This window comes from Phoca vitulina, unplaced genomic scaffold (genome assembly GCF_004348235.1).
Source record: "Phoca vitulina isolate PV1807 unplaced genomic scaffold, GSC_HSeal_1.0 scaffold25, whole genome shotgun sequence".
Lineage (NCBI taxonomy): Eukaryota > Metazoa > Chordata > Mammalia > Carnivora > Phocidae > Phoca > Phoca vitulina.
The window spans coordinates 12,883,591-12,900,767 of record NW_022589728.1 but is presented as its reverse complement, the minus strand read 5'-3'; the positions used below and the strand labels follow the sequence as shown (position 1 = coordinate 12,900,767).

At 44.6% G+C, this 17,177-nt stretch overlaps 1 long non-coding RNA gene across 10 annotated transcripts in view; it reads right to left on the bottom strand.

Moving 5' to 3' along the window:
• The window catches only part of LOC116642919, a 105,457-nt gene that overhangs the window by 22,226 nt on the left and 66,054 nt on the right, over positions 1 to 17,177 (bottom strand). For all 10 annotated transcript variants that reach the window (XR_004301435.1, XR_004301437.1, XR_004301441.1 and 7 more), the window contains 2 exons: positions 14,812 to 14,911; positions 13,470 to 13,548 (listed from right to left, as the gene is read on the bottom strand). This is a non-coding gene — a long non-coding RNA (uncharacterized LOC116642919). The remainder of the gene's footprint in view (positions 1 to 13,469; positions 13,549 to 14,811; positions 14,912 to 17,177) is intronic.

Below are 17,177 nucleotides of genomic sequence, written 5' to 3'. Positions count from 1 at the left end.
ACCAAATATGAAGATAGAGAATGTTGTGGATTCTTAGCAGCTAATGTATTTGAAAGTAAAAATGACAAGAATGGCTAATATTGAGGAATTATTAAGTACTATACCTATAGTGTTCGATATAATCCTCAAAATCCTGTGAGGGAGGTTTCCTTATTTGGTCGATGGGAAACTCATACTTACAGAGTTAGCCAAGGCTCAGTCTGTCTCCCAAAAGCTGTTTATGACCAAATGAATGTGAGAGAGATGCTAACTGCTGCTCTTCAAAAAAAGAGATTCCAGCAAGTTGTAATTTTTACCAGAGGAAGCCAAATTCCCCAGAACTCTTAATTCACAGAGGTTACCTATCTGAAGTTTTTTTTCTCTTCTGATTCAAGCCAACCTGGGAACGACAGGGAGTTCAAAACTCAAGAGAATGTCACCTAATTCAACCATTTTCCTTTGAAAACACATGCCATGTCCTGAGCCCTGCAGAAAAATGAAAACCCCACTATACCATACCGAAGGAGTCCAAAGCCTATTGAGATGAACTTGTACACACTGAAAAAGTAACAAACCACAGAAGGCTCAATGGCCTGGTCGCACACTGCCTTAACCCTTTCGAGAATCATAACAACACTTTAGTAGGGTTCTACTAGCATTTAAAAAATTAAATAGAACATAACTAAAGAGAATATTATCAAGTAGAAAATACCAGGTTGCATCTCCTATAGGAAGAATACATATTGTTTTTGTGAAGTTTTGTTACTTTTGGATGAAGTAAAACATATTTCTTGCTATGGGTTGTGGTCAAAAATTTTGAAAAAGACTTCATAGAACATATATTAAAAAGTACTTTAACAAACAAACAGACAAACAAAACAAGCCAGCCTCAAATCAAGGGGAAAAGGAAACACCGAGTTGGCATTACATAAAGAGAAAAGTGAATGACTAAAACAGAAGTACTATATTACTTGGCTACCTGAGACTAATATAACTAGAAATGGTTCTCTATCCTACAGGGACATCTCAATGAAAAATAACATAGGTAACAGCAGCAACAACAAAAGAGCTTAATGCTTCTAGACTTTCACTGATGGTGACCCTCTCTCAGAGTCATCTAGGAGAGATAGGTGATTATGAGTGTCCAGTCACTTCACCTCGTGAAAGAACCTCCTTCTACCACCACTCACACATACTGAACACTCACTTCCCCTATAAAGTGGGTCTGAGGGAAATGACTTTGGTACACAGGCCTGAGCAAGAGAGTCACACATTAACAACGAGGGTAGAGGAGGCTGACGTGGGCTTGAGATACTTGCCAATGCTGCTTCAAGGAGGCAACTGTCATTTTTTATTCCCACTTGCCACCATTCCAGTCGACTGCATAAAAAGCCCAAATTTCTTCCTTGGCAATCCACTCTGCAACATAAAGTCTCCTGCCTTGAGAATTATTCCACTATGAGTCAAAGAAGTATAAAATGAAAAAGAGGTAATGTGTAGGTTTTCAAAGCACCTCTTATCCAGAAAGGGCTCTATATGAGTCACACTTCACACTGAGACAGCACTCCTTTTCCCAAAAGTTTCCAAGAGCCTCACCCTACTTATCACTGCCTCACCCTACTTATCACTGCCTCTTATTTGGATCCAGCAAGGATCCTTGTTATGGCTTCCCCAAGGTTGGGTTAAGTACAGCCTGGAGAAGGATATCCATGCTTCTAGCCATCCCACGACACTACAATTCCAAAGTCACAAAGTAGATCAGTAGCAGGTAGTTTTATGCTTGACTCATAAACTAAAACTCTGAGCTGCTCAAACGTTAGGAACTCAAGTCACACTGAGCAACCAGAAACACGGTCAGAGCTGATTTGCAAAGGGGGCGTTGGAAAAACAGTTCTGGACTTTTGCCCAGAACTTGTTTGTGCTGTGTCCTCACCCAGAAGTTTCTTCCCTCCCACTCTGCACCAGCCTGACTTCTGATTCTCAGGCCTCAGCAAAATGTCACCTTGTCAAAAAACCCCTCCCTGACTGCCCTGCCTGAGTCAGGTCACCCAAACAATGCTTTCTCGAGGCATCCTGCTCTTTCCCTTCACAGCACTGATCGCAGTGAATAATCATATGCTGATTTGTACATGCAGTTGTTTAATAGCTCCCTCCCCAGGTAACTAGAAACTCTGTGACAGCCTGTGGGTTCACCCTGGACACCCTAGCACACTGCCCCAGCACCTGGCACTCAGAAGATAGTGAATGTTTATTGAAGGAGTAAATGAGTTCTGTTTATGAAACTGAAATGTCGTTACCTGTTACTTGCCATTAAGCAACCAGTTTGCTTTTGAGTTATTATTATCAAAATAGTAAGTGTGTGTGTATACTCATGTTTATGGCAGCATTACTCACAATAGCCAAAAGGTGGAAGTGACCCATGTCCATTGACAGTTGAATGGATAAAACTGTGGTTATACATACAATGGAACATTATTCAACCTTAAAAGGGAAGGACATTCTGACATGTCCTTGGATAACCTTGAGCACATTCCATTATGTGAAACAGGCCGGTCACAAAAGGACAAATACTGCCTCATTCTGCTTTATAGGAGGCACCCCAAGTAGCCAAATTTATAAAGCCATAAGGTAAAATGGTGGTTACTAGGGGCTAGAGGGAGGGAGGGAGGAATAGGGATTTGGTGTTTCATGGGTACACAGTTTCAGTTTGGGAAGATGGGAAAGTTCTGGAGATGGATGCTGGTGATGGTTGCGCAATAATGTGAATGCGCTTCATGCCACTGAACTTCACACTGAGAAGTGGTGAAGATGGTAAATTTTGTGTTATGTGTGTTTTACCATAATTTTTAAAAATAAAATTTAAAAAATACACGTGAAAGTTTTAAGTGTTTATTACTACACACATGCTTGCTTTTGGTATTAGGCAAAATAGAGCATATTTTGTATCCATGTTAATGGATAAATACTGAAAATGTTGGCCACATACTGAATCAGAGTTTTGCATCCTGGCTGGCTTGGGTGGCGGTTTCTTCCCTCCCCCTCTCTAATTGGAGAGGCCCTTGGTATAGCCCTGTGTCCGACACATGGCAGGTATTTAGAAATACACACTGAATAGATGGCTGGAGGGATGACAGGATGCATGGGTGTACAGACAGATGGGTAGATAAATAAAAAGATGTTCATGATAAAAGAAGTTGTTTAAAAGTGTGTTAAGGAAGCTAAAATTCATAGCGTAGATTTTGGTAGTTAGGACACCTTCTTTCTTTCTTTTTTTTTTTTTTAGGTTCTATTTATTTATTTGAGAGAGAGTGCACACAAATGGGGGGAGGGGCACAGAGAGGGACAAGCAGGCTCCACAATGAACTTGAGATTGTGACCTGAGCTGAAACCAAGAGTCCAATGCTTAACCGACTGAGCCACCCAGGCGCCCCAGGACACCCTATTTCCTCAGATCACTTCATTCCCTTTCCTAATGAAAGGATTTAACAATGAATATTGGTGGAGGTAATCATATTCTTAATGGTAAACATTTATGAGTTGCCATTATTATCATCAGATTTTACAGAAAAAATAATTGGAGCAGAGAGAGTACAGTACCTTGCTTAAGAGCATATAGCGACGAAGTGACGGAGCAGGGGCACAAGCCAGATCCAGTATTGTTAACCAGTAAGTTCTATTGCCCTCGGGAAGGGGAAGGGAGGGAAAAGGAGGGAAGCACCTTCTAGTTCATCTTCTTAAAATTGAAAAGCCAAGTCATATTCTACTATTTGGTCTATTTTAATGCTCATATTTGAATACAAACAACTCAGAAGGGGGCTTCTGGGTCTTCCTCCAGGCCAAGCCTGAGCCTTGCCAAATGAAGTCTCCTCTTGTTTCCCAGGTGGCTGCCCCTCTGCAGCTGAGAGCCCAGACAGAGGTCCCACAACACACATTGCCTCACTCACTCTTCCTGTAACAGGCAATAACTTCCGCTAACACTCCACAGTTTCCAGAAGGCTGCATTGTTCTTGAGTCCCATTTTGGAGTTCCAAAAGACCTCATTTCCTCTGGTTATTCTTTGGCCTTCCCGGTAGGTGGGAACAAAACCAACTCTTCCATTCTCCTTTGCTCTAGTTCACCATCTCCTAAGGAACCTTAGAAAATGTATTTAAGGTGCTAAGACACCAATATTCTCAATACGCTTTAACACCATAGAAACGTGAGCTGGGTGTGGTGTGCACTGTTGGGGTTGGGGTGCAGCGTGGGGCGGCAGTGGCGGGGGTGGGAATGAGGAGGGACGTCACCAAGAGAGGAACCATACAGAAGTCTTTGGTGACTTTGTCTAGACAAGACCCACTTCCCCGTAAAAAAATTCATCAGGTACACCAGAAAGTGCCATTGAATTGGAATTTATTGTAATAAATAAGTTTTATTATTGCTATCAACTTCACCCATTGATCCATAAGGGTAATATTTAAAAAGAGTAATTTTAGAAGTAGGGGCGCCTGGGTGGCTCAGTCATTAAGCGTCTGCCTTCGGCTCAGGTCATGATCCCAGGGTCCTGGGGTCAAGCCCGGCATCGGGCTCCCTGCTCAGCGGGAAGCCTGCTTCTCCCTCTGCCCCTCCCCCTCCTCGTGCTCTCTCTCTCTCTCTCTCTCCCCTCCTCCCCTCAAATAAATAAATTAAATATTTTTTTAAAAAAGGTGATTTGAGAGGGGTGGTATGTTTACATCTCTTTGAGATGTAATTTATCATCGTCATCGCTGGGGTGTCTGCCTGATCTTTATGCTTTAAACAAGTCTAAGGAAGGCTTCCTGTGCCGAAAAGAAATGGTATTTGTGTTAACTCTGGGCAGACACCTGCAGCTCTGGGCTCGTATGTAGATTACACTAAACAGACCTTCCTCTTTCCCCTCTCTGAATTCTGGCCGTCCCCTGACAATGCATACCGACTCTTGGTGATGGTGAGACAGGTCGGACACCCAGGGGCTGGCCACAAGGAGGCCAGCGCCACTGCACACCTATCCTTCAGATCAGATTCAAAGCGTTGGCAATTTCTCTGTGAGGCTGAGAAATCTTAAAATTACTCTTACAACTTTTATAAAGAATAATAAAAAAAAAAAAAAAGAACCTAGAACTTCAGACTGGAAAAGCAAACAATAGAAGGAAATGATGAAGATACGATGACTTTTAAGCCCCAGGGAACAGCGCAGCTTTAGCGACAGAGGAATCTCAGACTCTCCCTCTGCCCTATGAGTTCAGGGTAGAAAACTGAAAGTTGCAGGTCTCCTCAGAAGAAAACACTGAAGACCAAGGAGCTCAGGGTTTTAGTTTCGCTTGATGCAATTTGCATCTCTACTTTCAACCTTTAAAATAAACTAACAGATTTCCAGATATTTGAAGAGTCAGACGACATTACAATAAACGAACTTGAACAATATACATTTTCAAATAATATGCTCACTACTCTCCTTCAACTTCTAGACTCCTCACACTCAAAGTTAGACCTGACTTTGGCAAGTGTGAACCAGAAGCTTACAAGAGGACATAAGAGGGAGGGACTGTTAGAGAATGGATAAAACTTCTTAACCAATGATTCTTGGGTGTCCCACATGTTGAAAGGTCATTCCTGGTTTCTCGGGCTCCAAGTAAAGGACTGCTGGTTTCTGAGGCCTGGGGCTGTGGTCCCTGGCTCTAAACTCTCCCCTTGAACTTGGGGATGCTGGAGAAGACCTCTCAGAGCTGACCCAGCACAAGGAGCAGGCTAAGGACCGCTTCTCCATCTCGCGGACCCAGCCCAAGTCGCTAAGACAGAGGTTATTGGCAGGATGTTATTGTTCATTCCTGAGTTTAAGCTTCAGGCTGATATAAAGGTCATTTGTTCTACGACTTGGTTCATCTGTCAAGGTCAGTCCAGCCCTGATGTGTAGCAGAAAATACAACTCTCTTTGACCAGCCTGAGGGAGCTCCTTGCCTGAGCAGTAAGCTCGGGTACGGACCCCGCTGGAGGCAGAAATGGCACTACAGCTCAGTGGTCTGGTGAGCTTTTCGGCCAGAAAACTCTCAAGCTGTTCCAGATCTTGGCTGGACTGAGGACTGCTCACCAGGAGTTCCACAAGCCCCTGGAGGCAGGGGAAGTGAGGAGGGGTGGGCCTGCCCTCGCCCCTGACAGAAGAAACTCCTCTCAGGTTTCCCTCCTCACCCAGTAAAAAGATCAGTATGACAGGGTCCCCCCTTCTGGGAAACCCTGTCTGCTCTTCATTCTCTCCCAGGTTCCTCCCCAAACCCTCCCCTCACCCTCCCCTCTCTAAGGAGTACCCTCAGGAAGCTCTCTCTTGGTCAAATCCAGGCTTCCATACAAGGGACAAAGAACAGGAGCTCATTCCGTTGCACACAGAGACACACAGCAACAGAACAACCCAGGCGCATGCGCGGTACTGGATTGCTCTGATGCTTCACTTCCGACCCACTGCCCTGCAACTTGGCAGTACCCCCGCCCCCCCCCCCCCCCCCCACCACTGCAGGCAGGGTTACCTCCCCACCTCTCCACCCTGGGCTCAGCCCTGGGACTTGCTCTGGACAATGAGGGGACGGCCAACAGGGGGCAAGCAAAGATTTTGTGACTGGCTTGCTCTCTCGCACTTCTGTCATTATCCTAAGAAGGATGAGCCAGGGCTGGCCTGCTGTCCCAGGAGGAAGATGAAGGACACCAGGACCAGAACCATTTCCAGCTGGGAGCTCAGGCCATCAGACTTGTAAGAACTAATAAAGGACCATTGTTTTAAACTCTCATGTTTGGGGGAACTTTGTTAGGTAGCATTCTGAGGCAATAGCTAACTGATACACCCTTTTGGATTTTCCCATCAGGCTCTGCTTTGACTTACTGCACTGCAATTTTACTGAAGAACCGAAGAGGCTTTAGAGCCAGAAGGTACTGGAAGAAGAAAGAAATAGCCTTTCACTTGTTCTCAGGCCTTCATCTGTGGTCTCAGCTTCCCATGTCACATGACAGACTCTTAAATGGTGGAGGTGCTTACACACAAAGGGGAAGAACCCTCTGGCTGCCTTCATTCATAGCCAGCTTTTCTTTAGAGGCGGGAGGCCTGCAGTATGTCCCTTAGTCCCTCAAGACCTAACTGGGGCTTGATGTCTCCTGTTGATAGCCATCAGCCCTTTGGCCAGCACCATTTTACTGTTGGACTGGGTCACACGCATTACCCATACGGGGAGACAGGAAGTCGCTTCCGAAAGAGATTCTGACATACAGAAGACAAAGTATGGAAGACAAGGTATGGATACCCTAGAGAAGCCACAGCCCATTACCCAGTTGGTTTCACCCCCTTCTGGCTTACCCTTAGTCTGAGAAAACAGACCACTAGGTGCTTAATGATGAAGACCACTGGGGCAGGAATGTTTTAACACAGACTCAGCACCCCCGCCTGTCCCACCACTACAGATGTCCACCCGGCCCCCAGGGCACAAGCTCTCCCCTCCAACGGAAGTAAGGCTTACTGATAGCATTACCATTTTATCCTTGACGCCCCACGCATGTCCTAGGCTTGGACTCCACTCTCTGGGCCAACTAGTTCTCGCTGGGTTGTGCAATGAGTTCCCACACCTCACTCCCTCTAACACACAGTATCTCTGAACCTATGTGAAGATCAAGTATCTTTGTCTGCAAACCAAAACCCTCCACCCCTCATTGCCTCCATATTTTCTCTTATTTGGTTTCCTTGGCCCCTTCCTCCCAAATCCGGAAGGCTCTGGGTCTTTTATCTTCTCTATCATAAAATCTTAACTCTGCATCTTCCTTCCATTGTCTGCTCTCATTTAGAACATACGGCAATTAGTGTTTTCTTGTTTCAACTGCATTTTGCTCCTCCTGAAAGCCTACCTGTTCTACAAAGGATTTCATCAGGAAAAACCACGAATCACCTTGTCCCCATTCTGTACTGAATTGTTTATGCCACTCACGCTGTTAAATTTCAAGTTCCTCAATGGCCAGAAACTTTGTGATTGGTTTGGTTTGTTTCCTCTGCTGGGCAGTTCTGTGTTCATGTACTACTCCAAACAGGAAATAATGAGAGAGCAACAGGTGTAAAACCTCAAGGTATAAAATGGTGATTTCCTTAAAAGGTACAGAGCAAAAATGGGACATTGTGGATTATTCTGGTGTTTCTCACCTCAGAAGTGCCCCAGAAGTTGCCCTTTTAGCATTTTGCTTTGGACAAGTCCTAGTGTGGAGAAGGATGGAGCTGGAGGTGGGGGGCGGGGAGCGGGGGGGTAGAATCCAGGAGGAAGGTAGCCTCTGGGCAGGGAAGGGTCCATCCCCGGCAAAATGGCCCCAGAAGTCCATGCTAAGGGCCCAGCAAATGCCACATGGAGGTGTGGGCTCTCGATGGCCAGGCTCCACACCAGGGCAGCATGTCAAGGGAGGCAAGGCCAGTGTGCATCATGTACCTCCTTTCCTGTGTAACTTTCCTGCCCCCAACCCCACCCCTCACGCACCCACCCCTAGCTCTTTATTTTCAGCCTGAGAATGGGCTGCCCAGACATTCCATCCACTTCTGTTCTCCTTGCAGAATCTTCCCTGCTTCCATCTCACTGAAATCCTTTTCTATCACCTACAAGAGCTGCAATTTACAGAGTCACTCAGAACTTCATAGACTTGGAGCTCACATACTCCAGAGCTTAAATAAATGATCTCATTTAATCCTGGAAGCAGCCCTGCAATGAAATATGGGTTATTATTATCTTGATTTTACAAACTAGGAAATTAAAGCCCTAAGAGTTCCGACTATGCCCAAAGTTACAAACCCATGCTGACATTTGGACCCAGGTAGCCTAACTCTCAAACCTCTGTCTTTCTATTGCTCTGCAACCCTCCTTCTAGGTGGTGACCTCAGCAAAGTATTTAGGCAATATAGCTCAAGAATGTGAGGAATTTTGGGTAGGAGAGGAGCGTTCCTTTTAGGCAAGGACCTTCTCAGCACCTTGGAAAGCCCGGTGCCTGGCACAGAGTATGTGCTCAATAAATATCTGTTGGATGAACAAATGAACACCTTGTCAGCAGCCACTTTATCCAACACTGGGCAGAATCCTGCCCCAAAGTTTCTTTGTCGAGATATTCTCTTTTTTTAAGATTTTTTAAAAATTTATTTGTGAAAGAGAGAGCACCAGCGAGGCGGGGAGGCAGAGGGAGAGGGAGAAGCAGGCTCCCCTCTGAGTGAGGAGCCCAACATGGGGCTCGATCCCAGGACCCTGGGATCATGACCTGAGCCAAAGGCAGACACTTAACCAACTGAGCCACCCAGGCACCCCTGTTTTGTCAAGATATTCTAAAAGCCCCAGAAGGAGAGCAGGACTTTACCCCACACTAATTAGCCACTACATTTGTAGAAGGATAAATGTAAAGTGTGCAAAGTACACCCATGTGTGCAAAGATATAGTCCCATTTATTGATCCATAATCAAACTTAGCTATCTCTGGAGCTCCCCATTTCCACTGATGTTGAAAAATTTAGCCTTGCTAATTTCATGATAATTTAGTCAATTTTAAAGTTTTTTTCGGTCCCTTTTGGGTACTCAGTCAATTCAGACATCACTTCCCATGCCTTCCCATTTCCTTCTCCCCCAAGGGGGATCTAAGTTCTGTGGCAAGGAACATTTCTTCTATAAGACTGAAATTATTTCTGAATAAAATGTTTTAAAACCACAGTCCTGGTAGTAGTAAGTGCTCCAGTCTAGATGTAGACATATGCATGAGTCTCTTGGGGTTGGCCCAGGGCTCCCCTGCCAGGCACACACAGTGGATCTGCTACCAAATGGGCGGCCCAGAGCTAGATCCTGAGGCTGGGCTATGCCTGGGCTTCACTGAGGATTCCAGTGCTTTCTGGGATCCCTGCAAGGAGACCTTCGATGCAAATACCTTTCAACGGAGGGGAGGGGGTCTAAGAGGGACTTCCCTCCCAAGAACCTGTCACTGAGCCTACTCTGACTTATAGGAGCTTTACAATCACACTGACGGAGCCAAGTGTGAGCTAAAATCACCCCGACCTTCCTCCTTGTGTTGCAGCCCGTATTAGTTAAGGGAACAAATAAGCACTAACATTTTTGTGGCTTAACACAATCAAAATATATGTCTCACCCAGAGCAAAACAAGAGCTCCCTCCTTTCAACTCTAAGTTCTTCCCTCTCCTGGCAGATGGGGGAAAGCATGGTAAAGGCATCTCTCATTCTTAAAAGCCTCAGCCCAGAAGTGACCCGTTTGACTTCTACTTGTGTCCCAGGGACTGCTCTCCCTGCCCCACCTCCCTCAGTCCCTCCTTCACAGTTGACCCAGTCTCCCTGTGTGGCTGAAGGGGCCCCGCAGGAAACCAGACACACAGGGAGGCCACACCCTCATGGGTGCCGGATGGAACCTCAGGGCTGCCTGAGAGCCTGAGGTTAAGAGTCAAACGTTGGTGACAAATAAAACCGGGTTAAAGTCTCAACCCATCTCTGATATGCTAGACAACCTTGAGGAAGTAACTTGACTTGTGACTCAAAGGGCCATATCAAGACACACAGAAAGCATTTAGCACGACATTTGGCATGTGGTACGTGCTGGATAAACATTAGCTATTATGTTCCCGTAGTTCTCCTAATCAGACTGCGTGGGCCAGAGCAAGGTCCCCAGGCCCCGTGGCATTTACTTCTGGCCACTGGAACCATCTATATGGAACCCATTAGTTGGGGAAGAAGAGTGAGCCCCTTTGCCTCTTTACCCTCCTCTGAGCCACCATTACCAAAGGAAGAATTGAAGCAGAAACAGACGCAGGAAAGGAAAGGTCATGCCAGGGGAACAGAGGAGGGCGACAAGCAGATGGGGGCTGGGGGTGCAAGAAGGGAGCGGGTGGGGGTTGGCCAGGAGTCTGAGTGAGAAGCAGGATCAACAGAGAAGACACGGGAGCTCTATGGGGCATGCCCTACACTTCTCCCAGTCCAGCCCCTGTCCACTTCTCCATGGATATGAATATGGGTGCTGGAGATTGTCCTGTCCAAACGGGGTTGGGTAACGATTCACCAAAGTATTCATCTCAAAAACGCACTCATGATATTCACCACTTGTGGGAGGTTGAACTGTGTTCCCCCACCCTCACCAAAAAAGATATATTGCCATCCTAACCTCTGGCGCCTATGAATATGGATCTTATTCAAAAATAGGGTCTTTCCAGATATCAGTTAAGACAAAGTCAGCCAGGAGTAGAGGCATGAGCAGAATCTTCCTCTGAGCCCCCAAGAAGGAACCAACCCTACTGACGCCTTGACTTTGGACTTTTAGCCTCCAGAGCAGTGAAAGAATACATGTCTGGTGTTTTAAATCATCCAGCTTGTGGTGTTTTGTTACAACAGCCCTAAGAATGGGATACAACACTCACGCATTTAACAAATATTGTTAAGAATCTATTATCCTTCAGGTATTACAAACTAAGCTGATTTGGTTCTTGCCTCATAAAGTTTACAGTCTAGTGGGAGAAACAGACATTAACCAGATAGTTCACTATGGAAGTCCAAAGTGCCTCCTCTCCTTTTGTCCCAGGCGTGAGGGCAGAAATGGGGTCGTAGTCACTTTTTATCCCTAGACACTAGCATGGTGCTTGAAATATTAAAGTTTAATTAAAGGTAGAGCACATGAAACTTGGTTATCTCGTGATCAGTCTGTCCGCAGTGTCGTATTCAAAGCAACACTGTCTCCAAAAGCCTTGAACAATGATGTGAGTCTTTAGGCAACAATCCTGGAGATGGTGGCAAGGGGGGTGGGGAGGAGGGTTACATCGCAAAGCACACAGCAAGATTTCCTGAAAGTCCTCCTTAGGATTTCCTTCTTCAGAGCAGCAGTTCCAAATTCCTTAGCTCTTACCTGCCTCCCTTTGGAGGCTTGCCCCAACTCCTGGTCTTTTCTCATGCAAAGAAATTTGACTTCTCTTGGCTTCTCAAATAGGGTTCTGCTTAGATACTGGGAGAAGAGAGAAGCTATTTGATATTTAGACTTCATTTCTTGTTTTTCTCATGGATTTGTGAATTACCGAATACATGAGCAAACAACCAGCTCCGAGGTCTCAGGTTTTTGCTTTTGCCAAGTAGGAATGATTCTGAATTACTGAAACAGGCCCAGAATTCTAATGCTATGCAAGAGCCCTTGTCCTAGGGCAGGAAATTAACCCATCCATAAAGTACCTCCAATCATTCACTGTCTTCCCGGATGGTAAACACTCTTGCATTTGCCCCCGTTCAGCCCCAGCTCGCAGCTTAGTCACGGTGCCCTGTTGGAGGGCCAGAAGGAAGGACCCTGGACTGGGGGTATACATGTGTGTGCCCTTGGGGAAGTCCCTCCACTTCTCTCCGTCTCAGAGTGAGCTCCAGGACACAGTAAACTTAGATCACAGCTAGGATCAAAAGGATCAACCAAAGAGCAGAACCTCCTTTCGGGAATCTTTGCAAGGCTTTAGTTAACCAGCATCTAGTGATTCGCTCCAGCTCATCAGCATTGCTTTGGTAACAGTTTGCTCAGAAGACTCATGGAACAGCCAGCCGCTATCGAAGGGCCAAAGACCGAGACACCACTCTCAGCTGCACCTGACCCAACAGAAGCAAAATGGCCAGTGGAGAAATCTCAGATCATCAGGGAAACTCATGCTGAAAGATTGCAGAACCTCTAGAATCAGGCTGACACCTCAGCAGGGGCCATGAATTTGCCACCCTCAGTACTTGAATGCCCGAAATTCTAAACGTCTTGTTATTAGTTTATTAGGTATTCGTTACCATTATCCCACTCACAGTGAATTCATTCAGTGTGAATTTTGATGTCATATATGCAGTACTTTCATAAGAATTAGCATATTAATTAATATACCATTAATCATCTTCATTAACCTATTATTAATTAATTAATCTATCTTTAAAGTGAAATGTTAACAATCAATTCATAGTACTTGGATCCTTAAGCCACTGGAAGAGCCTTTATTATAATAATTTATGAACTGTGCAAGGTATTTTCAAATACATGTATTCACAGGTTTCTCCCTGTCCCCTATCTATACATCACTGCTGCCTTGCCAAATAGATTTGTCTAATCAATACCTCAGTGTCCTTATCTTTAAAGATGTCACCTTGTGTTTGCAGCTGTTAGCCCATCAATACACGTAAAGATTTCTGAGCTGCCTCTGTAGCGGTGAAATGGATCATACATTCATTTACACCACATTCATCTCAAGGACCATCCAGATAGGAAAAACATCGGGATCTTTTCTATTAAACCATGAAAATACTCTCTTGATTGCTTAACACACCTTATCGATTCACCAATAAACAAAATCATATTTTAAAATGTGAGCGTTAGACTCAGATTACTGTGAAGGAAATGGTATGTTAAGTCCTAGGACTTCGTATGAGCCTATTTAGTATATCACCTCAAATACCCTTATGACAAGTGAAAAATGAAAAACAATGCAGATATTTGTCATATTCTTACCAGACAATGGATACTGTAAATATACATAGCCCATCAGCTCTCTGGCGCAAATGGTGGAGAGAGAAGCAACACACCAATGCTGGAGAAAGAGATTCAAAAAGGAAACCCAAAATGGTAAATCACTGGAGTGCTGACACTTCTTGAACTTGACCTTAAAGATCTCAACAGCAAAAGAGAGTTATTTTTAAACGGGTCAAACTATAAACTTAATTTATGTGGGGTCTTGAGTTATGGACCCAAAGCAAAGGTGACATACATATATAATTATGAGTTAGATGACTCATTTTATTCATTTTATTAAGTCCACTTCAATTTTGGACATTTGATTAGCCCTCTCTGTATTTAATTCCCAAATCCCAAGAGCAAATGCCTAACATCTACTGAATCCTTTCTTATTCCATAGTGAGCGTGTATGTGTGTGTGTGTGTGTGTGTAGTGAATAGTTTATTGTAAAGTACAGGATCCATATTAATGTGCATTGTCGTTGACTTTTATCAGGAAGACAGTGTGAGTCTCCTTGAGATATTGTTTGTCTCACTCATGGGTGTGACAGCATGATATATACGATCTATCATGCTCATTTCCTTCATATGTTCTTTGCCCTATTGGAACAAGCACAAGATGATGGCAATCTCATGAAAATGCAACATGATTTGTTTATTACTGAAGGTTTATTTAAGGCTGTCACCATGACCTGTATCCATTAGTAACCTTACAGGTTCTTAAAGCGACACTAATAACAATACCTGATTTTTTAAAATTCTACTGAGCTTTCGGAAAAGCCCATGCAAAAGGCGTTTCTTTGCTCTACATCTCTCCTGCCTTCCCATCCCTTTTGAGACTCATTTTGAGTTTTATCCACTTTTCCATAAAAAGGTTTCAGGACTGTATAAGCCAGGGTTACATAGTGAGGCACACTAAAGGAAATAAAAATAAAAATGCTCTACAATCTTTTCCAGGGAGACGGAATTCTTGTGATTTGACTTGGTTTTGAAATGTTTTTTCACTAACATGGAAAAAAAAATAACCCCACAAATCCAGCTGAAAGTTGTTTTCTTGTTTTCTCATGTCTACTAAACCAAATCCACTGCATGTACCAGAGCAGTTGCTGTGTTTCCTGTGTCCCCCAGATTGCAACGAGTGTAGTTTCTGGGGCGTTACTATGAACGCCGTATGGGATAAACTCAATGCCCATGGCATCCAGCAAAGAATGAAGCATTTGACCAAGGGATCCCTGGGAAAAACAGCTAGCTGCATGGATGAGAAGATGAATCGGGCAAGTCCTTAAAAAGCATTTATGGATGAAGGCCTCACTTTTCGGGGCACAGCCAAAAGCTCTTACCTGAGCCGTCTGTCCAGCTGACATAGACAGGTGCATCAGTACCTGGGGATTGAATTTGCAGGCCCACAGAGCTTAACTCTGTTCAAAATCCTGTTAGGGTCTGCAAAAGAAACACATAAAGCACTGTGTTCTTAAAGTGTTTTCATTTCAGCCTGAAAGTGTTTATTGTGTCCAGACATATGAAGCCAAATAGAAGACAGTTACATGCATTGTTAACCAGGGTTTACACATGGCAGTAATGCTCCACAGACTTTAGTTCTACTTTATGATTTCTCCAGGATTCAGCAGTTACGTGAGGGCCAGGCTGGAGACCTCCAGGGGCCTCATTTTGTGTACTGTGGAGCCCTGCCACCAAGAAACACACCAATTCTCCTGCAAGGGAAGACAAGCCTGAGGCTTTTCCAAATCACGGAAGTCATTCTGGAATACCAAACTACACCGATGGCTGAATGAATTTTCTCACCTTCTGTATGAGTTTGCAAGGGCGGCTGTAACAAAGGATCACAGACCAGGCGGCTTAAACAGTAGCAGAAATGTATCATCTCACCGTTCTGGAGGCAAGAAGTACAAGGTCAAGGTGTGGGCAGAATCAGTTCCTTCTGAGGTCTCTGAAGGAAGGACCTCTCTCTGTGGCATGTAAATAATGCCCATCTTCTTGGTGTTCTCACATGGTCTTCTCTCTGTGCATGACTGTGTCCTAACCTCCTTTTCCTATAAGGACACCACTCCAATTGGATTAGGGCCCACCCTAATGACCTCACTTACCTTAATTACCTCTGTAAAGACCTTGTCTCCAAATACGGCCACATTCTGAGGTACCAGGGGTTAGGACTGCAACAAGTGAATTTGGTGGGGGGACACAATTCGGCCCATAACACCTTCCTGAAGGTATTTCGATGTCAGATAGCACAACCTTTTAGATGCTTTGTTTTGGGGTTTCTCCATGAAAGAGTAAGACAGACAAATTAACAATTGGGTTTGGGGAAACTAGTCCATGCCTGTGTTTCTTTACCAACTCTTTTAAACTCAGTAGAGTTTTTAGAAACCCACCAAATACTGTATTTGACCCACGCTAGAAAACCACAGGACTAAGGGGGGAGAGACCCAGGGGCAGGTGCTAAGTGCAGGACAGGGTTCCTGGAATCATGCGCTGGCTGCTTGGCCAAGACTTGCAGAACCTGGCACGAAAGCAGGACCACTCCCACAGGGACCTAGCCATTAAAGCCATCTTAATGATAACAATACTAACAAGACATGAACTACAGGGCCGGGATATTCAGAAGAGCTTGCCTTCGGTTACCAGATGAAGGAAAGATGGTTCCACCTGGAAAGTGAACAACCTGACAAAAGAGTCTTTGGTTTTTCCTCACACCGCTGAATGGCAAAGGGGAAGCCTCTTAGGCAGTCCTTCAAGAACAGGATTTTCTGTATTAACTGCAAACTCAGTAACGAGACCATCTAGCAACCCTCAGTCTGCTTTTCTTGAATCAAATGAACAATATTACTTAGGTCTGACTCTTTCTCAAAAGATAAAGTGGTCTTCTAATCTTCAGAGATTTGTAACCTAGCCCACACAAAAGAACTATAAATTATGTGCTTTTGTTCCCAATCTGGTGAATTTTTCCCTTACACTTCTTCTCTGTACCCAGATCTGAAGAACATGCTTAGAAGCAATGGGGAATAGTGCTACAAGGGAGGCAGAGAGGTTTCCCGTTAAGGAGAGAAAGGAGACTTCCTTCCGAAGATGGGGATAACACCTTACCACTGTTTGATCCATGGGACCCAGTGAAGTAAGCTCAATCAATTTTTAAAAGAAGGTTCTAATATCTCGTTTGAATTTATTAATAACAGAGTGGATTGACTGTTGAAATCTTCCTGAAAAAGCACAAAAGAGACCATCCCAAACTCAGCAAAAAGCCTAAAACACCATCTGTTGCTATGTTGAACCATTTGACTGGTGTGGGGGGGGGGGTGGAGGGAGAGGAGACGGCTGACAAATTGGGAGGCGCTCTCAGACACCCAAATACCCACTCTGAGTCCTCTGCTTTGGGAACCTACCAGAGAAAAGGAACTTCCTGGATGCCTAGTCGGGACGCCTGGATCTTAAAAATGTGTGAAAGCGTGTGAATGGCACCCTTCCACAACTTTACCGAAGCAAGAGAGATTAAACAAAGGTGTCAGAAAAGTTGGGAATGAGGAAGATTTCAATGCTGCTTCGAAAGGACTTTTCCCTCCTGAAACACACACAGTTGATTAGTTATGCAACTATTAAATGGAAAGTACATTTAAACCAGCCTCTAAAACAACGTATGGCTTGCGGTTGCCCCAGCCATGCCAGAATTCAACTCCACTGCAGAAGTGTTGGG